At 41.1% G+C, this 27,411-nt stretch overlaps 1 protein-coding gene and 1 long non-coding RNA gene across 6 annotated transcripts in view; both read left to right on the top strand.

Moving 5' to 3' along the window:
- The window catches only part of SAMD4A (sterile alpha motif domain containing 4A), a 231,975-nt gene that overhangs the window by 145,751 nt on the left and 58,813 nt on the right, over positions 1-27,411 (top strand). The window lies entirely within an intron of this gene.
- LOC116532053 lies at positions 5,000-8,299 on the top strand. Its single transcript, XR_004260691.1, has 2 exons — positions 5,000-7,053; positions 8,087-8,299. It is a non-coding gene; the product is annotated as an uncharacterized LOC116532053 (long non-coding RNA).

Here is a 27,411-nt window from a genome sequence, read left to right on the forward strand (position 1 = left end):
TAAGCCTCCCAAAGTGCTGGGTTTATACGTTGAGCTACCACGCTCAGCCTGACATACATTATTGATTTGATTGATTTTTTCATTCACTTAGAAAATGTTTATTGAGTGTCTACTATGTGTCTAGCCTGCTCAAGGCACTTGGAACGCAGCAGTGGCTAAGATAAAGCTGCCTTCCCTCGGAGCGCTGCAGTCTGGTGTATACAAATTGTAGTATATAAGTAAAGTATATGTGTGGTAGAAGATGACAGGGGATATGGAAATGAGAACAAGGGTAGGATCAGGTCTACGTGGCGAGGTGATTAGAGCGTGAAGCAGGGTGGTCAGGGTAAACCCCATTGAGAAGGTGGGGTGTGAGCAGGGGGTTGAAGGGGAGGAGTGGGAGTTAGCCAAGTGGGCACCTGGAGCAAAGAGTATTCCAGGCTGAGATAAAGCTGGAGCAAATATCCCAAGGCAAAAGTGTGCCTGACTTGCTAGGGGGAAAACAAGAAGGCTGGTGGCTGAAAGGGAGTGAACGAGGTAGATGATGGAAGGAGAGGCTGGAGACAGAATGGGCATTGTAGGTCATAGCACGGACTTAGACTTTTGCTCTCAATAAACCAGAAAGCTATTGGAGGATTTCCCACAGATGAGTGGGATGATCCAACTCACTTTTTAAAAGGATCTCTTTGGCTGCTGCCTTAAGAATAGATAGGGTGAAGACAGAAACAGGAAAACCCGTTAAGAGTCGGTTGCAATATTGCAGGCAAGGGTTGATGGCTCAAACCAGGATGGCTACAGTAGAAGGGTGAGAAGCAGTCAGACTCTAGATACATTTTGAAAGTAAAGCCAACAGGACTTCCTGACAGAATAAATGAGGGGTGTGAGGGAGAGGATTGAAGGAGGACCCGGTGTTTTTTGCCTAGGCAACTGGGTGTTATCAGTTGAGACAGGGAAAGTCTTTACCGGGTAGAACAGGATTTGGATTAAGCTCAGAAGTTCAGTGTCATATACGATGAGTTTGGCATATCTGTTGGAGATACTGAGTAGGCAGTGGGATATATGAGTATGCAGTTTGGGAGAGAGAACTGGTCTAAAATAGACATTTAGGAGCTAGCAGTACATGGGTGGTATTTAATGCTGGGACTAAATGAGATTGCCAAGGCAGAGAATGTAGATGATAAAGAAGGCCAAGGCCCTCAAGCCTGGGCACTTCAACCTGAATGCTAGAGAAAAGCAGGGGAAGTGGTAAAAGAAACTAGGGAGAAACCCCTGAGGTTGGGGAAAACTCAAGTGTGTGTGCCTTACAAGGCAAATGAAGAAAAAGTTTCCAGGAGGGAAGAGCGATCAACTGAGTAAAATGTTACAGATAGGCTAATGAGATGAAGACCGAGGATTGACCACTGGATTTATCAAGAAGGGAGAGCAGAGGTGAAATTGAGAGCACTTAGCACTTGGTAGGCATTTAAGGAATGAAGAAAGTTAATGACTCCAAAGAGATTAGAGGTACGAGGGAGACAAACTGGCCACATGCTAGATTTTGGATGTATGTTGATGTTGAGATGTTGGAACACTGAGAGGGAGAAAAATGATGCTTAGAAGGCATTAAAAATTGGTGATAGAGGGCAGGCGCAGTGGCTAACTGTAATTCCAGCACTTTGGGAGGCTGAGGCAGGTGAATCGCTTGAGCTCAGGAGTTCTAGACCAGCCTGGGCAACATGGCAAAACTCCATCTCTTTTTAAAAATATAAAAATTAGCTGGATATGGTGGCTTGTATCTATAGTCCCAGGTACTCGGGAAGCTGAGGAGGGAGGATCACTTGAGCCCGGGAGGCAGAGGTTGCACTGAGCTGAGATCACACCACTACACTCCAGCCTGGGTGACAGAGTGAGACTCTGTCTCTAAAAACAAAAACAAAAAAAGAAAAAAGAAGGGCTATTGTTACAGAGTCTTGAAGGATGAGAGTAGGATAAGGCTGAATAGGAGCCAAAAACTAAGTCCAAATCTAATGAGAATCTACCTATTTTCATTCATTGAGAGGCAAGAGTATCTTTTATTAGTTGGAGAGGTTAAATCGAGTAACATCTCAAGGACCTGTTCTACCATGAGATAATGGAAGAATGGGTTGGGATAGGTTGAAAAATCTGTTATGCAGCCTTCTGGATCGCATCAGAGCACTTCAGAAGAAAGAGAAGAATGTAGTTTTTAGTGCCTTGTTCTAGTAAGGCTGCTTTAAGGGTATGCTGACTAGGAGCAAGAATGTGCATGTTCTTCACCGTGAGCCTGTCAGACCAGATAGGACCAAGGTATTGGCTGTGACAAACCTTATACAAGGCTTGGTCAACTTTGTTTCAGCCATCAGGAGCAGGAACAATTCCAAATACAGGCACATAGAACCCAGATTAGCATCTCTGGGTTTGCTTCCTGTCTGAGGCCTGCTCACAGAAAAAAGCAAACCATTCAGGAAAAGAGTAAGTATTTCCTGGCTTGCTTAAGAGCCTACAGAATTCCCCTGTGTGGTGGTCAGTGCTACCTCACTTGCCCTAGATTGCCTTTCTGACCCTTGTCTGTTCTTCACTGGTGGACCTGGACCTGGAAGAAATCTTTGTGCTACAGCTACAAATGAAACTTGCTTTTATTCAAATAATTGCAGCGCTTGAGTTTTCTTTGCATTATTGACATTTGAATTTGAAAGCATGCTGGCCTTTGTTAGCCCAACATGAGGGAAAAACTCAGAAACTTTGGATACCTAAATCATGCCAAAATGCTCCATTTCATCTGTCCACTTCTACAGATTCGTGGCACGTTGTGGAATCTTAGTAATTATTTCATTAATCTTGATTGATTTCTGACGATAAAAATAATCGGTTTGATACCATAGAACATAAAAAGTAAATTAACAATGATAACACATACCTATATAGTGCTCACTATATACCGGGTACTGTTTTAAACCCTTTAAATAAATATTAACTCATTGAATCCTCCTGACCTCATGCTGGTGGTATTACTGTCATCCCCATTTGATAGCTAAAGTAACTGGATCACAGAAAGGTTAGGTAATGTGACCAGCTAAGTAGTTGAGCTGGGATGTGAACCCAGGCAGTGAGGCCCCAGAATCCGGCCTGTAAACTGATGTTATTACATGCCTCTCCCTCCTAATCCTATCCTCAGAGCTTGATTGAATGAGTAGCTAATCGATTTTTGCTTTTCTCTGACTCTGGATTTGGCCCCACAAAGACCCTCCAGCTTCCGTGGTCTCCACAGCCCGCAAGTGTAAGACCCTGCCTGAATTGCCACATCTCTGTGACTCTCTGAAGCAGGGGAGCCACTCATGTGCTATCTTTGCACCGACCCACACACCTCGGTGTCAGCTCTTGGCAGCCTGAGTCAGTTTTTGGCTGCCATTTTCACCTGCCCTTCCCGACTGTGAGCTCCTTGGGGATAGGGGTTGCATCTTCTTTATCCTTATTTCCCAGCACCTGGGATAATGTGTGGCTCAAAAAGTCATAGAAATTTTGGAAATGGCAAATTGCTGGCACAAATTCAGCTCCAGTGGCAGAGCGCCTTGTTGGATGATGGCTGTCTCTTGCTAAACCCAGATGTGGCCTCTGAGTCCTCCTCAATATGCCCCTCTAGGCAACCTCTATAATTCAATAAGAGATGGCATGTGAGCTGAAGCTTGTCTGCCCCCCCTGCCATAAATGTTTGCTGAACAGTAGGGACTTCATAAATTCCTGGGCTCACTAGGCAGTTGTTCATGAAAATAATGAATTTCCAAAATAAACAAGAAAGTGTCCCTAGGAAATCACTAAATATTTGGTGATAATATTGATCGTTTAGCCTTCTGTCACAATCATCTTCGTGACATTTATTGTTACTCTTGCTCCTTTTATGACTTACTTGAGCAAATCAGTTTTAATACTAACAGACTTTTAAAAACATACTGCGACCTTGATTATAGAGGTAATTATACGAATTTATACATAGGATGAACTGCCATAGTTACAAATTTACACCCCAAAAATTAGTGATGGTTAAAAACAGCTGAGATCTGAATAAGACCTATAGTCTAGTTAGTTGTATTGCATTAATATTGAGCTTCTGGTTTTGATAATGCAGTATTCATATGTAAGATATCACCTTGGGGGAAGCTGGGTGATGGGTACGTGAGGCCCCTGGGTAGCATTTCTGCAAGTTCTTGAAAATCTATAATTATTTCAAAATTAAAATTTAAAAAACAAAAATTACTTGGGATATTCAGTGCCTGGATTTTGTGGGGGCAGGGGGAGGACATTGGTTTGGGTCTTCGCCTTCCTGAGGCGTAGAGGGAGTCCTTGCATTTATGGAAAGGAGAGCTGCTAGGCCCCATAGAGCCAACATCTGAAACCAAACAATTTCAGCAAGCAAAGTGCACGACGAGTGGGAGTGAATCTCAGGAAAAGTGCCTCCCTTAGGAGCCCCTGATTTGCAAGTGGAAAAAATCCTCCATTTCTCTCAGCCCCTAATGCAGCAAGAGCCAGCACTTTCAAAGGTACTTGTTTTGCTCATAAAGTTCTTCCTCTTCCTTCTGCCCTTCACCTTTTTCCACAAGGACACAAACCACTCAAGTGCATTTCAGTCAGCCTGTGAGAACCATCAGAACACAGATATTCAAGAGAGGGAGAGACACCAGGCAGCTCAGCTCTAGGTGGATCTGGCAAGGAAACCTTTTCAAACGGCCTCTTGGAACCTGAAAAAGAAGGGTGAAGCCTGGAGACCCTGATTCTATCTTGCAGGCTGCAGGTCATCCCCTCCCCTCCCTACCCCCGCAAAGCCTTTGGAGCACTGAGGTAGTTTGGAGTTCCTTTGAAATTTTCGTGGAATAATTTTGCCTTTTACCAGCAGACTTTCCTTCTCAGTGGAAAATTTCTTCCTCCCAAAAATCTAGCCAATCTGGCATGTAGCTGATAAATTCCATTATTTCCTTAACCCCTCATTTGCTCTTCAAAGAGGTAACTAATGAAAGAGTTGGTTTGCTTTCTCTGAGAAGCATTTATAACAGCTGGCATGATATATTTTTAGCTTTAGCTTCCTTCCCCTTTGGGGGAAACTTTTTTTAGTATGGCACTGGCCTTCCTGATACATACTACATTGTAAACATGGCTCAGTGGTATCTCAGAGGACTTGATGTTGCCACCGGCTGATCCTTCTCCTGTTTCCAAGAGTGCAGGGTTTTACAGGACTATGATTTTCCTCATCATGGCTAGTGTCTGTTTTCGAGGTCTTGGGGAAGAATGATCAGAAAAGTGCTGTAGTGAGCAAGAAGCCTGCTAGCTGATCGTGTGTTGGAAATCCCTCTGCCTGGAAAAAGGCAGAGACCTCCATGGGCTGCGTGCACCTTGGGTCATGAGGCTGTGCCCTCCATCCCCCATCCAGGAGGATTTTTTTAGACTTCAATGACAGTGAGGGTTATTAAACACTAGATGAGCTACAGAGGAAGACAGTTGTGTTCTCATTCCCCACCAGACTTTAAAAATAGGATGGATTCTGGCTGGAATAAATGGCTTAAGTTGTACTAGCCTGGAAGAGGGGAGGAGGAAAGGGGAGATGAGCAGGATGGCTTCTGTAAGACCCTTTTTGAGCCCTGTAGTCTTATGATTTCTATTATTTCACAAGAATTAGAATCATAGACTAACTATAGCTGTTCTACAAACAGACAAGAAAACTTTTAAATTTGCATTTACTGATTTTTTTTTCTTTTAAGATTTTCAGGGTAAACTCAGGTTACACTAAAGAAAGATGTCTCATGACTGTAGCTTACACATATCTTTGATATCTTTAATTTCAAAAAAATTAAACCCCCAAATTTCATGGTCTCGGGTTCCAAAGTGAGGGTAAATCTTCGTGGCATCAACTGTTGTCAATCTACGGTATATTTTCTAACTCTTAAACACTAAATCTCATTCCTGCCATCCCCCTTCCCCACCCCAGCTCTCAGCATCCCCCATCCCCACGCCAGCTCTCAACATTCTATTAGGTAAAATACATTCTCAGAAAATCTCAGGTATCAGTCAATTAAGGGCAGGGTGTGGAGATGGGGAAGCCAGGTGAGCAGGGGGCTCCCAAATCTGGAAAATGCTATAAAGGGTTTTTGTGCGTTGGAGGAAGGCTAAAACTCCCAACATACTCCAGGGTAGTCATTCCTTGCTAAAAATTTGGACCATTTCCACCGACAAATTCCATGGCTAGAACTAGACAGTAAAGCCAATGGCAGTACAGGGTTTGCTTTAGAGATTTGTTTCACAGCCAGCCTTTCTGAGAGGCATCCTTTTGGAAAAGCCCAGCAAAACCCATATGGAGCTAAAAGATTTATAATGGATTACTTTATGCTTTAGTCTACTGCTTTGCACAGCAAGACATTGCTATTGCTATATAAAGAGAATTAATTATAAGGCTGTGAATGGTGTTTTAGAGATTCAAGTTGGGGCATAAACAATGAGGCAGGCTTGATCAAGAACAACTTTGAAGTCAGACAAGTTGGTTTTAAAGTCCAGTTTTTCCAACAGCTAGATGCCTGGTTATGGACAAGTTACCTGACCTCTAAGCCTCCTTTCCTCCTCCATGCAATGAAAATAAATTTCAGTAGAAGGCTTCTTAATTGACTTGATCCGGATGCGTAGTTGATGCATTCATTGCAATAACTGTTTAAAGAAGGGAATCATAAGAAATAAGACTTTAAATGTATAATTTTATCTTAAAACATAAATATATCCATTTGCAGTCTTTCATATAGCATGGATAGCCTTTCCTCTGGGAATAGAGTATCTGACAGGTTACTGTATGTCTTTCCTGCATAAGTCTCACCCTTAATGCATCATTGTCTTTGATTTCTTTAAAATGGAGCAGGAATTTAAAGGCATTTGCAAAAACATCAGAGCACAGACTCTTTCTAGACTCTAGTTTTTCTTTTTACAATTTAGCTTGTAGTTTTCTCACTCACACTGAATTCAACAGTAGATTTTTAAGCAAAAGTAATGAATATTTCTAAAGCATTTAACTACATTTTTTTTTGCAGTTAACTTTATAACTTGTATGTCATTGTTTCTGTGATACATTTTATAATTACATAGGTACAATAAGTACAACTGGCATAAACACATTCGGGAACAAGCTGTTTGACCCTTGGTGGACCTACAAGTCAGCTGGTGGGAGCAGAAGGGCACAAGTAAATTACAGTCCTAGGGCAGTCGGTGAGCCCTGAGCACCAGTAAGTGGTTTAAAGGGAATGGAGAGGAATGGTTGGTCCAGCAAGTTGGTGAAGTCAAGATGAGTTAAGAGAGCCTATAAGGAAGGTTGTGAGGATTAAATGAGAAATGTGTGTAAAGCACTTACCAGTAGGATAGCCCTTATTGTTGTTGCTATCACTGCTGATACTAGTAAGGATGCTGCTTCTACCAGCCCAGCCTCTGCAGTAAACTGTGATGGAACAGGATCCCTGGGGAAGCCCTATGACAAAGTTATTCCATTATGCTAAATTGCAATCATGATACTTTGAATCAGCTCTACAAAGGGCCAGCCTTCCACAATCAGGATTATTCCCTTATGGATTGTTCTAGTGATATATATTACTAAGTACCTTACAGTGGACCAGATTTTAAAAGAATAAAGAGTAAGGTAAAAATTTGTCGATGTTGCTTCTTTGGGATCCATTACAAACAGGAATAATTTTTTAAATTAGTATAAGAATACTATTTATATTTCAAAAAATTATCCTTAAGTAACAGAATAGGATTTAATAGCAATAAATTGGGCTGTGAACACACATTCAGGCCAGAGAAGTATGGCCAGTCCCATGAGGGCAGAGTGTTTGAAAGAAAAAAAAATGTGTCATAGTGAATTCACCTCCATCTCAGTGTGTAATCTTAAACTCACGGGATTTTCACTTCTTTTTGAAGGTGTGGGATTGGATGACCCCTAAGGATCCTTCTCAGCACTTTTATTCTTTTCTTCCAAGGTAGACTCTTCAACTGGGGAGCGCTGATGATGAGTCTACAGCACTCATTTGGGGTGGGTGTGGGGAGGAGGGTGAAATGTCTAGGAGAAGTGGGACGTGTCAGAGCCAGGAAGAGAGCTTCCTGCTATATTCAACATTAACTGCATACTACGTGAAGAAGCTAATATGGTTTTGATCCCCCTCATTTTAAAAAGACTGTGAAAACCAGTAACTGCTACCTGAAGTGTGAATGGAAGATCTGTGGACAGGGGTAGGTGGGGGAATTATTTCTCATTCTACTGTTTGAAGTAAGTACCATGTTAATGCCATGTATTACCTGTTAAAAATACATAAAATGAGAAATATATGAAGATGCTAGTGAAGAAAGAGGGGAAAAATATATCCTAAAAGAAAAAACAGGATGATTCAGCTTGAGATAATAATGCTAAATAAGGAGAGATCTGATAATTTGGAAATGTATTAGAGTTTATTAATAGGAAACACAGTATCATGAGTTCCTTAGTCTCTGCCATATAGAAAGAAAAGAAAATTGGCAAAAATAATACCAGTTAAGGTCATGGTGATGATGAAATTTCAGAGCATGCTATAATTATAAATGTGGATTCTTTGTTTTTTCTTACATTAAAAAAAAAGTCAGAGGATCACTAAGTTCTGTAACCTGGCACCTGAATTACAGGCTACTTGAAAGCCATTCTTGCTAGATGATTGTGGTTTTATCATGATGGATTTTTTTGGAAGAAAAGTGAACTATTTGGAGGCTCTTTGTTTGAAGAGATCTGATAAATATTTAGCATGTTACTGGACTTATTCAAGTACCACTAAGTCACATATTTTCACAGTGGAAGCAGGGACATGCAACTTTTGCAGTGTCTCAAAAACTACCCATTTTTGATTAAAAAACAACTTTTGCTATACCCAAGTCGAAACTAAGTCAGATATACATCCCTCGGCTCCAGTTTCTTGAGAGGCCAGCATTGATTGATAGGTAGAGCTCTCAACACTGTCCTACAGAGCCTAGAAATTAAACTTTCTCACAAGACCAGGGCTGATGGGAGGGTGAGTAGTAGTAAGAAACTGAATATCCTCTCCTTATCGCTTGTAAGTATCCAGGTGAAACATAGGAAACAAAATGCATACTGCAAAGATGTCTCATTTTACACAGTGGGTATATTTCCAAAAAGTTGTCCAAAACAACATTTTTTTAAATCAAATTATTTTCCCATTGAGTAAAACTGTGATTCATGATATGAATTTTCTTAGTTGCTCAGTTAATCTTCATTTGCAGGAACTCTTAAAATCTGGTGTTAATGTCCTCAGTTCCTGAGCGTCTCTAACAAAAGTGAATAATATATAAAGTATTTAAAACAATAAATGCTGAAAAGATTTCTGTAGGTAATTTTTTTTTTTGGCCATGTGTCTAACAGTCTTCTTTGATTGTTCTCTGATTGTATGTTGGGATTATTTAAGTATTAAGTATTTATGCTCTCTGATAATATGTTGGAAGTATTTAAGTGACTTTTGTGTTTTTAACAAGTTGCATTTATATGAAGTTGGAAGGGCAGGGCAGGTGGCAGCTACAATGCCCCTCTCAGTGGTGCTTGTAAACTCAGAGAATGTAGGCTTCTCAAAACGTCAGGAACTAGAGAGAGAGAACTTGCTGAGGAAAGAAGTTGACATGAGGATTTGCCCAGAATACTGCCCTGGGTCTGTATCCATTGCATGTATTGGGAGAATGCTCAAGACACCAGCATGCTTGCAAAGATGGGAGAATTTGGGTGTAGTCATGAGGCCTTAAGGAGCTGCATTGTGAGAAAGGGCATTGTTCACATATGTTCATCACTATTCAAGAAATTATTTTGGCTGGGTGTAGTGGCTCACACCTGTCATGCCAACATTTTGGGAGGCTGAGCAGGGGGGATTGCTTGAGCCCAGGAGTTCAAGACCAGCCTGGGCAACAGAGCAAGACCCTGCTCTCTACAAAAAAATTAAAAATTAGCCAGGTATGGCTGGGCACGGTGGCTTATGCCTGTAATCCCAGCACTTTGGGAGGCTGAGACAGGCAGATCATGATGTCAGAAGATGGAGACTATCTTAGCCAACATAGTGAAACCCCGTCTCTACTAAAAATACAAAAATTAGCCGGGTGTGGTGGCATGTGCCCGCGGTCCCAGCTACTTGGGAGACTGAGGCAGGAGAATCGCTTGAACCTGGGAGGTGGAGGTTGCAGTGAGCCGAAATCACGCCACTGCACTCCAGCCTGGCAACAGAGCAAGATGCCATCTCAAAAAAAAAAAAAATTAGCCAGGTGTGGTGGCTTACACCTGTGGTCCCAGCTACTAGGGAGATTGAGGCAGGAGGACTGCTTGAGCCCAGGAATTTGAGCTGCAATGAGCTGTGATTGTAGCACTGCACTCCATCCTGGGCTACAGAGCAAGACCTGGTCTCAAAAAAAAAAAAAAAAAAAAAAAAGAAAGTATTTTGTGCCTACAATGTAGTTATTAATTCTGCTACATTTAGCAGCATAATGTTAATAGCCCAACTCAATGTTACATACAAGTATTAATCTAAAAGTCCATAATGGCATCTCTGGGTAAAAATGACCATGTTTATGTATTTATTGACTTTCGGCAATGTAGCTCCAAATTCACCTGAAATCTCGGAATCTCAAAACATTGTGTGCTAAACTTCAAAGTCTGAGAGTCCTTGATGCCCAAGAGCATCCCTACTTTGGGTATGGGACTGACTATGTGATTGGGGCTAGGCAGTCCCGAAAGTGGATCTGAGCTGCAGATCCTAAAGTCAAGGTAAGCATCTTTGCAGGCCTCACTGTTGTTCAGGAATGAGTATTGTCAATACTCGGACAAAGGAGATGTCTTGAAAGCAAATGCATTGCTTGAAGATTTTTTTGCTCAATCTATGAGATTTATGAAAAAGAATTTAAAGCTGTGTGGTCACAGTTCTTTCCCGGTTTTCTGTTGGTGATTCTCTCTCTCTCTTCCCCTCTCTCTGTCTTTCTCTTGCTAGAGACAGCTGCATAATTTTTATTGCTTCCAGAGCTATCCTCTTTCTCCTCTTCCCCCAGCCACTCAATCTATATGCAGTTCAGAGACCAGGCTAATTATGGGGTGCTAGAGAAGCAGTTGCCCAGAGAAAAGCTCTTTAAGCACTCAACTGGGATAGAGCTGGGGTCACGCTCGTGACCATCTCCCCATTCATGTCTGCATGTGAGCTGCCTTCCATTCTTTTGAAGTTGCATAAACAAACTTTTTAGAAAGGTCAACACAGGAATCAATGCTTCTTCTTAAAGAACAGAGCAAGGAAAGGATTTCATGTTTACTTCTTGAGGCTTCACCACTGGAAGAATAGCCACAAAGCAGCCAAGAAAGAAAAAGGGTATGTTCTTCTCCTTAACCAGGGCTTTGTGTTTTGGCCGCTCCTGCAATGGCTTAGGAGCAAGAAGCTTTATACACTTAAGAATTGGACTCTTAGGTTGCGGTGAGCCGAGATCGCGCCATTGCACTCCAGCCTGGGTAACGTGAGTGAAACTCCGTCTCAAAAAAAAAAAAAAAAAAAAAAAGGAATTGGACTCTTAAAATAGTGTGACTCTCAGTAAAAGGCTTGCTGAAACTCTTTGACCCAGGAGATTGCTTTTGCCTGCAGGCTAGTTTGTTTTTTGTTTTTGTTTTTTGGTTTTTTTTTCCTAACTCCACTACATCATATTGGGTGAATGGTTTACTTCCAGAGATGCTAAGCCTGTGAGACCATTCTGCCACCCTAAATGACATAGACTGAGAGAAATGAAGCATGTACTGGAGAATTCCCTTAAGAATCCTGACTTTGGGCTGGGCGCGGTAGCTCACGCCTGTAATCCCAACACTTTGGAAAGCCAAGGTGGGCAGATCACCTGAGGTCAGAAGTTCGAGACCAGCCTGGCCAACATGGTGAAACCCCATCTCTACTAAAACTACCAAAACTAGCTGGGCATGTGGCGGGCGCCTATAATCCCAGCTACTTGGGAGGATGAGGCAGGAGAATTGCTTGAACTCGGGAGACGGAGGTTGCAGTGAGCCAAGATGGCACCATTGCACTATAGCCTGGGTGACAGAGTGAAACTGCATCTCGAAAAAAAGAAAAGAAAAGAATCCTGATTTGGGGAAAGAAATGTTCAACGGAACACTTTTCCCTATTCCCTTTCCCTCTTTTAGAACAGTCAGCTTAGACTCAGCCTCTTGGAATCCTTCAGACTGACAAGAATTTGAATGGCGCTTTAGTTGAGCTGTCAGAACTCTAGAGGAAACTGCTTGACACCCAGGTTTATCTTCAACTTAAAGACTCCCACTGGCCAAGTCTACACAATTGGAACTCTGCGAGGAACTCTACCTCAAACGGGTCCAAGATGGTCATGAGGGTCCCATTGGGAATCATAGCCCTAAACCCATGACAGAGTAGACTTGAAGGCTTCCTTTGGTGCTGAAGAAGCCTGCTTTTCCTCAAGTCCTATCATTTAAAGTTGAGTCTGACTTTCCCAAATTGTTCCAGCTCTGATCCACAACTCCCAAATCTAGCGATGGAGGTGGACTGGTTTTTAGGATTGAAGGGGAGAATTAGGACAAACAACCTCTTATTTCTCGACATCCCCTTCTTTGTGACACTCTATTTCATTCAGAACATGTGTTGATGGCACAGATCTGGCAGGGTTGTAGTTTACTGAATGGCAGAATTAGAGTCCAGAAAGGTCTTGGGCAATATCAAGTTGTGATTCAGAGCACATATGTTGGAGTGAGACTGACCTGGGTTTGAGTCCAAGCTCCACTGATTACTAGCTGTGTGTCCTTAGAGAAATACCTTAACCTCTCTTGGCCTTAATTTCATAAAATTAAAAAGGTGTGTAAGTGCCACCCATAAGTGGTTGTGAAAGTCCTCTCTGGGTCTACATATAATCTTGTTCTTGAAGACATCCTCCTATTCTCCTACTCCCATCTGTGTCAGTTACGCTCAGTCTAGCTCTCTTAGTCTAAAATCTTTGCTTCTTCAGCTCCAGAAAATTTTCTTGAATTTTAAAAATAATTTCCTCTCATTTATTTTCTTCCTCACTCTTTACAGAATTTCAAACTAGATAATAGCTCTTCTCTGTTGCTCTTCTAATATCCTTAATGTTTCTTCTCCTGTTTATTTTGTTCTACTTTTAATCTTTCTGTTCTCTCTGGGTGATTCATATAACTTGATCTTTCAAACATACTATGTAATTTTAAATCTCTGCTATCATATTTTCGAATTCCAGGAGTTCTTTTTTTCTTTTTAAGGTGCCTTTTTGTATTGCATTCTGTTCTTGTTTCATGGATGCCATATCTTTTCGGATGTCTCTGAAGATATCACATTTGATTTTTGGAGTTCTCTTCTGCTCCCAATATTGCCTGTTTTTCTTGGAGTTTTATGTCTCCTGTTTGTTTTGGACTCTGTCTCAAATGAGAAGCATTCCTCAGTTATCTGTTAATTCCTGGCTTTCTTTTTATTTAAGAGGAAGGGACTAGAACCTTGTATGTGTGTAGATTTTACCACAGGGAGATCAGGAGATCAGATAGGAGCCTAACCTGGCTGTTTTTGTGGAACTTACATATATCACTATCTGCAATTCTTTTCTCATGGACTAGTCCATTATCATGAAAGAAACCCATTACCAGCTTCCTCCTGGGGGATATAATCCTTGCTGTGAGGGTCCTAGGAGCTGTCAGGAGTAAGGTGCTAAGTTGACAGTTGCCATGCTGAGCGGAATGGAAGGCAGAATCTGAGGGTCTCTCTGTACCTTAAACATAAATTCTAACAAAACTATTTTCGTTTTTTTCTGCCCATGAAACCCAATGCAAAAACAGGTTGTCTGTGAATGGCTTAGCACCAGCTTCCCCAAATAACCGATTTACAGCTCCTCCCAGCACCCCTGCCTTCAGAGGTGCCTGCTCTCCAAGGCCTGAGCTTCTTAGAAGTTCTACCACATAAACTGTCGTGCTTTCCCTTGCTGTGGGCATGTACCTCACCTTTCTCGGGTCTTCTCAGTCAGTTCCCTCATGTCCTCTGTCTTCCAGCTTACAACATTTTGTTGGCTTCAAGTGGTCTGCTGATAGCCTCATCATTTCCTGTCATCTTCTCCCCTGCATTCTTTGTCTTCATGGGTTTGTGCCTTTGTTGTCATTTTTGTGAGTTTTCAGAAGGAACAGAGATAACATTTGCATAAATTGGCAGTCTCTTTTAATTGTCTACTGGTTTATTATCTACCTCCCCCACTAGAATATAAATTCTGAGAGGTCAGGAACCTTGGTCTTGTTCTCCGCAGTATTCCATTGTCTAAAACTCTGGCTGGCATATTGTAGATGTCCAATAAATGCTTGTTGAATGAATAAATGAGTGAATGCACACATCAATGAATGACATGTATTTAAATCTCTTTGTATAGTGCCTACACCCCAATAAATAATAACCATCTTATCCATAATTATTTCAATTTTGAGGATTAGATAATGAAACCAAACTTTTTGCTTTTCAGAGCCATTGATTTTAAATGGGGACAAATCTGTCTCTCTTAAATAGAAATCTTTAATGGGGAGTGTCTGCAATGCCTTTATCCCTCAAGGGCTTCCTCTACTGTTCCTGATAGTGATCTTCCCACCATAACTCTCATTATCAGTGGGACGTTGCCTGTTTCGCATTTGGAAGGTAAGGGGAGGCCTGAAGATCATGTTGCCACATGCAAAGAGGCTAGAGGTAAAGGTCAGTTCTTCTCATTGTCAGTGGTATCTTCAGCCCGTCACTTTCCTTCTCTGTTTCCATTGACTTGTTCAGAAACTAGGCTGGAGAGAACAGAAAGATTAATTAAATGATCCCGAAGTTTTTTTCAGGCTCGAAAATAAGAGATGCTACTGTTCTGCTTAGTTCTAAAGTGCCAGCAAATAATAAATAACCATTTCTAGGGCCTAGGTCTTAGAAATAGTGACATCCTTGTGAGAATGCCCAGTCTTTTTAAATGACAAATTGGACAGTTTATTATAGAATTTGGTAGATAAATGATGACTTCTAGCAGTCTACATATAAATATCCCAGTTGTAAACCTCTGCATAAATGTATTTTCATAATAAAAATCACACAATTAAAGAAATACAACCCAAATGGATTAAAAGATTAACGGAGAAATAAGTCTTTCATGGTGACTTTCATTGGCTGAAGAAGAAATAAAGTCTTTCATTGGCTGAAAGAAATAAGTCTTTCATTGGCTGAAGAAGATGGTGCTTTTTCCAGTCCACAGACAATACTTGACATCAATGACAGTAGTCCCTCTGACTAGTTAGGCAAAAATGAGAAGATCTCATAATATGTCTCGGGTGGTGGACAGCTAATATGAGAAGGATAGGTGTTCAGAGTGCTCGGACCCGGAAAATCCCAGCCCAGAGTGAAGATAGGACAGGTCTGTTTCCGGAACAACCCCCATGGCAGACAGTTATTTATTTGATATCCTACTTCCTGCTGTGCTTTTGCTGTTTAACTTGTACACGTCTTTAGGCCTCAACATTTGGGTCCTGCAATGCTGATGTTAAATGAGAAATTATCTGCATTAGATCACAGACTTTATTTTTCTTTTTTGCTCTTCTTTGTCAAAGATATCAATATGAAAACGAATGACCATTGATGTGATATGAAAGATGAAGACCAAAAAACATGAGGGTTGTAAGTCTTTACTTCAACATCAACTTTGTGGAGTGACCTTGGGCAATTCCCGTATCTCTCTAGGTCTTTGATTCCTTAACTGATACAATTTGCAAGGGAAGTGGATTAGGTGATACTCATCCAATCATATATTTACTGTTTCTTCCTGCTTTAAAGTTCAGGGATTTTGAGTTAATTCAGGAGTAAATAAATGAGGGAGACAAATTGCAATGTTACCGATAACTTCCAGTCTTCTGAAAATAATGTTCTTGGAGGAAGAGATCACGAAATGTAGCCCCATCATTTAAACTCCCTCAGGACCAACTCTATTGGACACATAAACAATAGCAACAACATCTATTTTCAATAAAATGTTGGCATTGCTCTCTGCCAATTACCTCGAGAGCCTGACTCAGGATTGAAAAGCTCTATACCGACCCCATCTGGCACCTGGTGAGTCAGTGTTCATTTCTGGGAGAACCATTCTTGAAACACAGCTTTTCGTTCAGAGTGACATTATGGTTATCTTATATTTTTAAAGAAAAAAAAATAACCATCTAGGTGTTTCTCTTAGGTCTGCTGCTCCTCCAGCATTTAATTTGAAGTAAAAAGATGCTGGTTTGATTTTTTGTATAGATGCTTGCCTATCCCTGCCTCAGAACACCCGCAGAAGAGCAAAATCATAAGCTTTGTGCACCATTTGGGGAAAGTCCAAATGAAAAAGAGGTGCTTTCCATGTGTTTGAGCAGGTGATTTCTAATTTAGTTATAGGGAATCTTTATGCTACTCAGAGCCATGAATTGTAAATGATTGCATGGAATAGCCAACTTGCAGACAGAGAAACAATGTGTTTACCACAGAAGCAAGAATAGTTATTTTTTTTACTTTCATATAGTTCCCCTGATACCGTTCCTCTAAAATGGAGGATTCAGAGAGGCATCTTGGTCCTGGTGCATTACCAACCTCCTCAAAAACTCTCATTGGTCCTAGAGATACTGTTGCAAATTAATTGAAATTGAAATCACCTAAAATTCTTACATCCTTCAGCAATTCTTCACCTTCATGGAAAGTGTTACTTAGAATATTAACACCGCCTCGCGGCTCCTAGCCGCTGCGTGTTTCTGAATGATAGAAGGTGATGGCTTAATAAATGATAGAAAATACTGTTTGCATCTGTGCAGCCTTGTTTTTTTGAATACTCTTTTTGGCATCAGTATCCCTAGTGACTAGTACTGTACCGATGCAGAGAGATGCTCACTGTTCGTTGCATGAGTGAATAAATGAGGTTAGCTTAACTCTCTGAGAAGATAACAACTAGCATTTTTTCATTTCAAAAATCATCTTTCCATACATCATCTTAGTTGGCCTTCATCATTATCCTTCCTAGTGCTTAGCATATGCCCAACACCAGGCGGATGCTCAGCAAATATTGGATGGATGGATGGATGGATGGATGGATGATGGATGAATGGATGGAAGGAAGGAATAAGGCAAAAGGCATCCATTCATAGGATACCCACAGCAACTCTGGGAGGTAGGTGGAATAGGTTTTACCATTATTGTAACTGTTTCCCAGATGAGCATAGTGAGGCCCTGAAACGCTAGTGTACTTGTTCAGGGTTTTGAATATTGATTGTTCAGAGTCAGTGTCAATAGCTAAGCCCAGAGTTCTTTCTGCCATGAGAAGCAGCATGGTGTTAGGCTAAGAACACAGGCTTATAAGTGGGAGAACCTTTGATTTTAGCTCTGGCTCTTTCCACTGCTCAGCTGTCTGAGCTTCGACAAGTCAGTTGTCTTCTCTGCACCTCAGCTTGCTGTCTGTGAAATGGGGGTGGGGAGAGGGTAATGATAGGGTCTGCTTCAGACAGTATTAAATGAGGATTGAATGGAACAACATGTGTACACATTTAGCCAAGTAGCTGATACATAGTCAGCAGTGGCAAATGGTAGCTGATACTATTGTGTGCACTCTCCTGTGGCCTCTTCTTTGGAGGACAAAGTACTGGAAACAGTGGGCTTCAAGGGTGGATCATGGGGTTGCATTTGGGGAAATGGCAGTACAATATTTCCAACCCAGGGCAGGTAAGGAAGAAACAGCAAAAAGAGAGTTGATTCATTCAGTCTCCCATCCATGAGAGCTGAAATACGCAGGAAAAACACAAGCATTAGGAGAGCTGGGAAAAGGGAGGGTGGTATAATTTGGTGCATTCCCTTCTCCAGGACCCAGCCCTGTGAACAGCTGGATCCTTTACCCTGACACCCTGGCTGGCTATTCTACTGACATCATAAGGAAGACTTTAAAATATGGAGGAATAATGTGGGGACAATAATACCTCATCCAAATGAGCTGGGGTGTGAGAGAGAACCGCACTGCATGAAGAGGCGAACAGCATCGCAGGATACTGGCTCTGGGAGGGGCTGAGAGACTCTCCACTGGGCTGTAATGCCTTTTTCAACATTGCACCCTCAGCTTTTAGGGCATGTCACATAGTGAGCGCTCCACAAATATCTGATGAATGAATGAATTCATCTGCTCCAACCTCTTGCTTTGCATATGAGGAACCTAATGTCACCCAGCCACGTAATAGGTTCTCGGCCTGAATTTCTTAATATAATGGAGGTACTTAGAATCTTTAACAAGGATATCAGTCAATCTGTATTGCTTACAAATGTCAGGACAAAGACAGGCTCTCATGAGGAGTTCTGGGCACTGAAATTCAGTGGAAAAAGAGGTGATTCACATCCCCTGGCCCACCATAAAATACACAGAAATGTGAACACTTAACATGTGTGAGAGGAAAGGAGAAACCAAGTTGCATCAAAGGAAAAAGAGTCTTACCAGGAAAAGCAGAGAGAAGTTTGTCAGTATAGGCAAAGATTTTGAAAGAGCAAGGTGAACTTTCTCTTCAATATGACAGATCATGATGGAAAATTTACCTCTTGTAAATCTGAGAAACACTATCAAGTAATCAGACACATTTTTTTTTCATGCCACATGTAATAGGCTGAAAATGCTGCCTGCATGTCATTAGATTAGTACTTTGAGATGATTTTTCCATTAGCAGCTTTGGTTTATACCAAGTTATTCTTACTCTAACAGCTCACAACTAATATTTCTCGAACACTTTACAATGTGCGAAACATTTTAATGCGCATTAAATGATTAGATTCTTTTGCAATAATCACATAATGTAGCCTTTATTATCTGCTGAGGAAAACCTTAAATACACAAGTACAGAAGGGTCACATGACTTCCAACTCAAATCCCAAATTCTTCTCCCTTCAGCAATCTGTTTCTGTTTTGATTGATGATTACACCAACATTAACAGAACAAGTACCAGCCAGCAAGAGCTGGGTATGTAGTTAGTGTATCTTAACCTTGAATGTACACATAAATCTTCTGGGATCTTGTTAAAATGCAGATCTTGGTTCAGGAGGTCTGGGGTGAGGCCCAAGAGTCAGCCCTTCTAACACGATCCCAGGCGATGCCAAGGCTACTGGCCCATGGATATAGAATGCAATTTTTTACTGTTTGTGAATTGGTTATGCTCTCACCAGCTGAATTTCCAGACTAAGAAAAAATGTGCCTGGAGCTTTCTGCAGCTGATTCACATGCATACGGGGCCTGAGGCTGACCCCTGACCCTCTCTTTCCTGCTTACAAGGGTGAAAATGACCACCACAAGAGGCAAGCACCATTGCCCAGGAGTCAAAATATTTGTCTAGGGAGTCTTTAGGAATTCCTGCCAGGTATCATTTGGATTGGAACTCTGGTTCCAAAATATCATTTACTTTATCTGGAGGGCAGGGCAGGAGTGATAAACCCTGAGCTAAAGAAACTGAGCAGAATTTTGCATGGGAACCCAAAGCAAATAAGATAATCATTGATGGGGAAAGTGATGATATGAATTTTGTCTTTTAAAAGCCCCAGGAAAAGAAAACAAGATGCCCATTCTTTTGAGGCATCTTATTAAGACCAGGCAGAAGCAACAGCCAATCTGGGGAGGTTTGGACTGTCCAAGATGCGGGACAAAGTTTTGGGGAAAGTACTTAGGCAGGAAGACAGCCCAGTGCAGTGACTCTTGACCCTGGCTATCCATTAAAGCCACCAAGGCGCCTCTAAAAGTATAAATGCTCTGACCCTGCTGCAGGGATTCTCAGTGACTTAGTCTGGAATGGGGCCTAGGCATCAGGGGCTTTTAAAAAAGGCTCAAAGGACGTCAGATGTGCAGCCAAGGTTGAGAACCATGGCGTAGGAGAAAAATGTGAGTCACAAGATGGAAGGTGGAGTGAAGAGTTTATATTAATGTGTACAGATAGTATTTTACTCATTCAGGGTAATTGCATTCTATAAAGCTGCTGTGAACACTGGATTATTGGATACTGAATGATTGATCCTAAGGGAAATACAGGGGTGGGTTCCTTCAAGCCTGTGGTCGCAACATTTTTGTCACCTTATCAGTATATAATGTTGTTTTATGTGTGTTTCTGTTTAAAGATAGTTTATTTAATATATATTATTGATTAGTTAAGGTTGAACTCCCAACCAAGAACATAATTCATACCTAAATGAAGCTTATCACAACAGCCTTTTTTTCCTTTTTTTTTTTTTTTTTGTGATGGAGTCTCACTCTGTCACACAGGCTAGAGTGCAGTGGCACAATCTTGGCTCACTGCAACCTCTGTCTCCTGGGCTCAAGCAATTCTCCTGCCTCAGCCTCCCAAGTAGCTGGGTTTACAGGTGTGCAATACCACGCCTGGCTAATTTTTGTATTTTTAGTAGAGATGGGGTTTCACCCTGTTAGCCAGACTCTTGATCTCAAGTGGTCCACCCGCCTTGGCCTCCCAAAGTGCTGGGATGACAGGTGTGAGCCACCACGCCCGGCCCCAACAGCCGCTTTTTCTTGCTCTTGCGAACACTAGGCAGCCCTGCAGCACCATGCTTTGGGGCCATTTTAAACTGTGAAATTGTCAACAGAAAACACAACAACGTGAAAAGTATGGCACTAAATAGACCATAGAAAGGACCCTTGTTTATAGTAGAGAGCTGAAACAAGAAAGCAGCACTTCACTTTCCTCCACCTCAGCTGGGAGCAAGTGCGTGGGGAGACTTGAATTTTCGACTGCTCTATTTGTGTCTGCGTATGACCATGGAAAGGCTACAAGGATTGACTCCAAATGAATTTTGGCAAGAGATGAGTTCACAAAGATAGAATCCATGAATAATGAGGGTCAGTGGTACATAGACATGTAGATACACACACACACACACACACACGCACGCACGCACGCACGCACGGCCTGTTTGTATAACAGGTGATGGGGAACCAGCAGGAAAAGGAGCAAAGGAAACCTAGCTTCTGGACCTGAGCTGGTCTCTGGGCTCAGCCCAGCCCTCCTGATTGCCCTCACAGCCTGTTCTCTTTGCTGCCGTGGTCTGTAGCTCCAGACAACCCTCTCCATTTCATAGCCAATAAGAAATGAATGCTGTTCAGTTCCTGTCCTTAAGCTGGAACAGTCCTGAGTGCTGAATTATGCCAGGAACCTCGAGCTTGCCGTGTCTCTGAAAGTCTTTTATTGCACGACTGATTTATAATACCCCAAGTAGATGAGTTGAGAGCAATTACGTAAACGTTGTTTCTCTGGGGCAGAGGAGAACCGTACGGTTTAAATGAAAAATGCAGTGCCAAGTCAAAAATTCAAATCGTTATGTGTAATTACAGACCACAGTAAATCAATTTTACAAACACAGTTCCAATCTCACCATGTTCCAACACCCACAGGGTAAGGTTGTGACAGTTTAAAATTTGGTAAGCAGCTGAAGGTGCAGAGAAAGTGGGAATTGGGGTGTAGTGGAGCCTCAAGAGCTTGTCTGAATCACATGGCGGTTCAATCAAATGTAATTAAGAAGCCAGGAAAGACTAAACCATCCAATTTCTCCTAATTAACAACAACAACAAAAAAATCATCTAATTAGTAGTGTAAGCTCAAATCGTGTGTTGTTTTTTTTTTTGAATGGTCATTTATGTGCATTGTTGCATTTGACATGTAGATTGAATGCTTTAATGAAAACAAGAACCAATTCCCTAATCAGTAAATTGCCCTGCTAGCTGCCATGCTGAGAATCTCCCTGTCTCCTTCTTTTATCAAGGAGCTAAGTTAAGAATGAGTCAGGGCTACATAATACATTGCTAATTATTTATAGCCCTTCTCCTAAATCTAGAAAGAAAAGAAAAAAGGCTGTTTGATCAAGGCAGAGTTTAGGGTTTCATACTCAGAGAAATCCTGGTCATGCATGTGGCTGCTGAGTCACGGCCCTGTTGGCTGTAGGATTTAGGCATCTAACGATGCCTGTCATTGCCTGCTCGGTGAGAGCCACTGTTCCATGTCATCTGGGAGCCTTTAAGCTTCAGCAGTAGTGAAGGAAGACCCGGCCTGTAGTTCAGCTCAAGACAGGAGTTAGTAGACACGGTTTTAAAATATCCTTTGGTAGCCCCATTGAAGCAATGGAGTCACTGCCCTTCTTGACATGTGCTGGTAGTAACACAATATTAAAGGACACCCTGATGATTTGTTTAGCAACTCTGGCCCTCCCCTTGGGACTGATGCTTTGAAAGGGTCTTGGTGGCTCAATCGTGAAATCCTGGCTATTTGAAGTTCCAAACTTGGATGGTCTTGCTGGTTCCCACACTCAGTAGCAGCCTAGGTGTTGTTAAGTGCAGGATGGATGCTGTATTGCATAAACCTCAGAAGCACCTTCTGCATAGGCATGTGAGCTGATGAAACAACACTTAAAATTTGAGAGTTACCTTTTGAGAAAAGGGCAGGTGGCAAGGTTTTGTCATTGAACATGTAGCTTCCTGAGTTTCTCTACACACAGTGACCAGAGAATTTTTACAGATAGGTCAGAACATTAAAAAGGAAATATCTGCTTAAATTCACCCCTGGGCACTTGCTTAACTCCGTTATTTTCCCTACTTGGTGAAATAAATAAATAAAATTCTACAGTTCTGTCTAAACTCATTTCTCGAAATCTCTTTATTCTATGTGGATAGAAATTCATGGATAAACCTAAGGGTTTAGTATAACTGTAGATACAAAAAGAAACAATACAGGAAAGTAGAAGTTAACCCAGTATAAAGGAGACTTCAAAATACCTGGGTTGATCCCGTCATTTCTTGAATTAGCCTAACATCTGCTTCAAAGGTGTGAAATTACTTTTGTCGTTGATGAAAGTTGTCATTGGTTTTGATAGGATGGAATGAAAGGATTGGGATAGTGTCCTTTTAGGATTGCTTGATTTGAAGTTAAGTGTGGATGAAATTTACTGATTTCTGTTTAAAGTATATACATATTGGCTTCTTGTCTAAGGTATTTCATAAATAATGACAATGTAAAGTCAAACAGCTATTATCTAAAATAGATTTTCTACTGGAGGACACCCAGTTTTGCCATTATAGAAGCTGTCAAAAGAGGACAAATGAAATGTACCAAAGATTAATCCAGTAATAAAAGTCTGCCAGAAACATTCTAATTTATTTCTTAAAAGCTCAAATATTTAAGTGATGATGTGAAGGCAGAAACATACATCTTTGTTCTGCCCAAAGACTGAGGCATCTGCAGAGCAGTGAGAGCTGACACCAGTGACAAGGACTCACGGTACTGGGAAGGCCTCCCCAGATGCTTTTCCCTGCATCAGAATGCTTTCATTTCAGTGCTATATGAAAACGAGACATCATGGGGGAAAGACAAAGCTCGCTGTGTGTATTTATCATCCCTGTTGTGATGTCCTTTGCAGCTTTTTCTTCTTCTAGAGTCTCCTTTTGGTTTGGTTTGGTTTGGTTTGGTTTGCTTTGGTTTGTATAGGCAAGTATACACTTTCTTTCTACAGAAAGTGTGTGGCTTCCTCCTTGGGCTTGTCAGGAGCATCCCATCCACAAACCACATCTTTGCTTTGTAGCATGTTCTCTCTTCTTCCCCTAGAATGAGGTGGAGTCCCAAGCCTGTTTAGGGGAATCTTCTTCTGGTGTTCAGATGTTCTAAGCACTGGTTTTTCAAACCCTTGTTTGAGAAGCGGAGAGCAAGCATGCAGAGTTGAGGCTTTTAACCTTTCAGATTGGCTTTTAATCTATTCCCTGAAGCAGTGATGACAGAGCATGTTAATTTTAACCTTAGTGATTAATATTCCCCTCTCTTCCTCTCCCTTCTACTCCACTTACACAAATCTGGTGGGGTTTTTTTGTTTTTGTTTTCGTTTTTTGCATGATGTCACTGATCAAATACTCTGGTTTTGTATGTTTCAAAATGTATCCTTGAAGTACTATTAATCTTTTCTTCTCCAAAGATTCCCACCACAGGGCTTCAGATTACTGGTTGTGACACCACAAAACCAACTAAAGAAGAGGAATCCAGGGTCTAATGTCATTTCACCATTGAGTCTTGCTCAAAATGTTGCCTTTTTTTAAGCAAAATTATTTATACAAGTGGTGTTAGCTGAATGTTCTTTGAAAATTGAAAGCCTTTAGTAGTTCTTAGATGCCCTGAAACTGATATTATCAGAAAAAAATTGTGGGATGGAACCTGAAATATCACTGAGAAGCAGTCTGAAACCTAATGGAATGAACAGAAACACCCACCCCCACCCAATTCCTTTGAAACAATCACCTTTTTGTAGCTAGCAGTGGGCTGCACTTTTTCCTCTTTAAACTTGATAAGTATCAAACCATCTCCAGCAACAAAACTTAAGAATTATATGCTATGAACTCTCAGATTTTTGTTTTCAGCAAAGGTTCTACTGATACTTCTAAATTTCTTTTGGGAATGAGTCTAGAAAATATTGTTAAAGTAACAGATAAGTAAAATTAGCAACATAGAAGTAAGATTCTGCCCTGTTTTGTCCTAGGTATGTAGACACACAGGATACATTACCTGAGTCATAGAGAATTGGGCAGGACCTCTTAATTCAGGAGGAATATTCTAAGATATCTTAAAATAATATGCAAATACTTGGTCTCCGCATTCGACCTTTTAAAACCCCTAAATTGGAACGACTTATTTTTATAAGGTTTACTTGTGCTAGCTGTTTGGATTGAATTCTATCATGTGAGCATCTAGAAATTTGAAAATGTAATGAAGCATATGTTTTTCTATGAGAAAGGCAGCTTCTTGAATTAAAAATGAAGAGAGACTAACTTAGAAGGAAAAAGGATTAAAGTTGCAGATCATCTCTCTGTGGCTGGACTCACAGGGCATGGTGAGAGCACAGAGCCCAACTTGGGTTGAGAACCCAGGGAATTTGGTTTGGTATGGAGAATATTAGTAATGTAGGAATATTGAATACCCATATTCAAAAGGAAGCCAAATTTCTAACAGCTTCAGCAGTCTAGACTCTGGACTCGAAAACAAAATGCTAAGCCTGGAAATAGTTGGAAACACATAATGCAGCAGAGAGAAGTAATGGTTGGCTTGAATTTGAGGAGATAGTTGAACAGTTGAAGGTATACAGCACACAAGTTCCTGAGGCTACCCAGACTGCCCATTGAAGCCTAACTCAATGAAGACGGCATAAAGCAACAGATCACCTCTGTCAAATGAGTGTGCTAGACCAATAGTACATGTGAACTGTATAAGTTAATAACTAATATTTAAAAATCGGGGTCCCCATTAAAACCACAATTGTATTTCAAATCTGCTAATTTTTTTAAAAAAAGACCAAAGGCCCAGGTACTCAGCATAGGTTTAATTTATATTAATTTATGTTGTATTAATTTGAATACCCTCTCTATACGTAGAAAAGTCATCCGTGACATAGCAGTTCATGCACTAACAAGGCCTGGTATACGGAGGGATTTTGGGGCCTTTCTACTACCCAGGGACCCACAGCTCCCAGATTAGGCATCACTGAATTCTTTCAGGAGGCTTCCAGTCCTAAAATGTTAGGAATATATGTTCATAACATTTTTAAAGCATGCTTTAAATAATTTTAAAATCATTTAATTTATTATAAATTAGTAAAAATTATGCTTTATATAATGTTTAAAGCATAAATTGCATTCCACTTGTCAATTTAAGGAGAGCAGAGAAATACACAATGTGTCTTTGACAGATCTTTGTTCAAGTTTGTTCGGATAAAGCTTTGGTGTAAGACTGAAGCTTCAGTTATCTAAACTATTTGCTTGTGTGGATCACTTTTCTCCTTGACAGTGAGTATGTATTTAACCTAACAATGAACCAAGGAGATACTTGGGCCACTATCCCAAACTTTCTTCCATCCATAAACTCCATTATTTCTCAGATTAGAAGGCAGAAAAAGGTAGATACAGTTAATTTTCCTTAAGCAGTACTAAATAGTCGGAAACATCTTTTCCTGACTCTTATTTCAATAAACAAAATCAAGATGGAGTCAAAGTTGGTCAAAGGAAATGGGAAAGAAATCTGAATCCCAGGATTTAAAGAAAATACTTAAATGAACAGAACCCAGAGCCAGGTATCATATTTTTCCCTTAAAAGGTGCTGAAAGGGGTCTCATTAAAGATGCTAGGAGATGAAAATCATAAAGCTAGATGAGGTCAGAAAAGCTGACTGGTCCTGACAGCATGACCAAGTTGATAGCAAGAGGATAAGAACCTCTGTACTCCCCTTGCACTGCCTGACTGCTGTAGCAAGATGACTTCTAGCTGCTGTGTCCATATTTCAACGAGATTTACTTCACACTTATTATTTACTTTGATTCATTTGAATTTAAAAATATTCCAAAAATGACCATGTCCTAATGATATATGCATGCATGCATACTGGCATACATATGTGTATATACAGACCTAAAATGTTTTATAGAAGTTTTTAAAAATGCAAGCAATTTTGGATCCATACTGTATGCAATATTAAATTTCAGTTTCTACATTTTAAGAGCAAAAAGGCACAATTTTGTTACTCTGAGTAATTTTTAGTTTGCTTTTCAATATAATGAATTCATCTTGAAATATGCTGTCCCTCTACCCACACTAGTATGAAAGTTGCAAATGCAGTATAAATTGAGGCCCTCAGTTCTGCTGGACTTGCCAGTTTCTAATCTACATTGAGATTTCTTTTAAAAAGATATACTTAATTCAGCAGCATCTGAATAGGACTTCTGGGTAGGTGAAGTCTGAATGAATCGTTAGCTGTGGCCTACTGCCCAGCAGACCACAGGCAAGAACATCTAGAAGTCTCTAGCTAGAGACACCCTGGGGCAGCTAGTACCACGCTGAAAAGCTTCTCAGAAGTCAGTATTTACTAATCTTCCCGCCCTACTCCTAGGAGAAAAAGAATTCTGCTCGAATGTCCATATTACTCTCTGTCGCCACTCTACATGAGATCTCTTAGTTAAAACGGGGTAGGGGCTGGGGATGAAACAAGTGTTCCTACTCTGCCACTGGCCCCTATTCAACTCCACAGCTGCGTGCCCTATTTTCTTATCGCCTCTTTCTGCCCATGACATTATTTCCTCTGCCAAACAAAGTGCTCCAGCACAAGAGGCAGCACCAACATCAGCTTTGTGGTTACCATTGCTAGACCTGAAGATGTGTCTTCATCCCAAAGTGGCCCTGTTGCCAAGGCACCTGTCACCTGCTTGCATCCCCTTCCCACAAGACAAGCCTGTACTGCCTCCCGGCCTCGGTTCTTTTTGGAGAATAGAGGCATTTGCCCAGCATGACTTTTGATTGAGGTGTGGCATTCAGCCTGGCTCTAAACCCACAGCCCTGTC

The sequence above is a fragment of the Sapajus apella genome, unplaced genomic scaffold, assembly GCF_009761245.1.
Source record: "Sapajus apella isolate SASKATOON/1434 unplaced genomic scaffold, GSC_monkey_1.0 scaffold74, whole genome shotgun sequence".
NCBI lineage: Eukaryota > Metazoa > Chordata > Mammalia > Primates > Cebidae > Sapajus > Sapajus apella.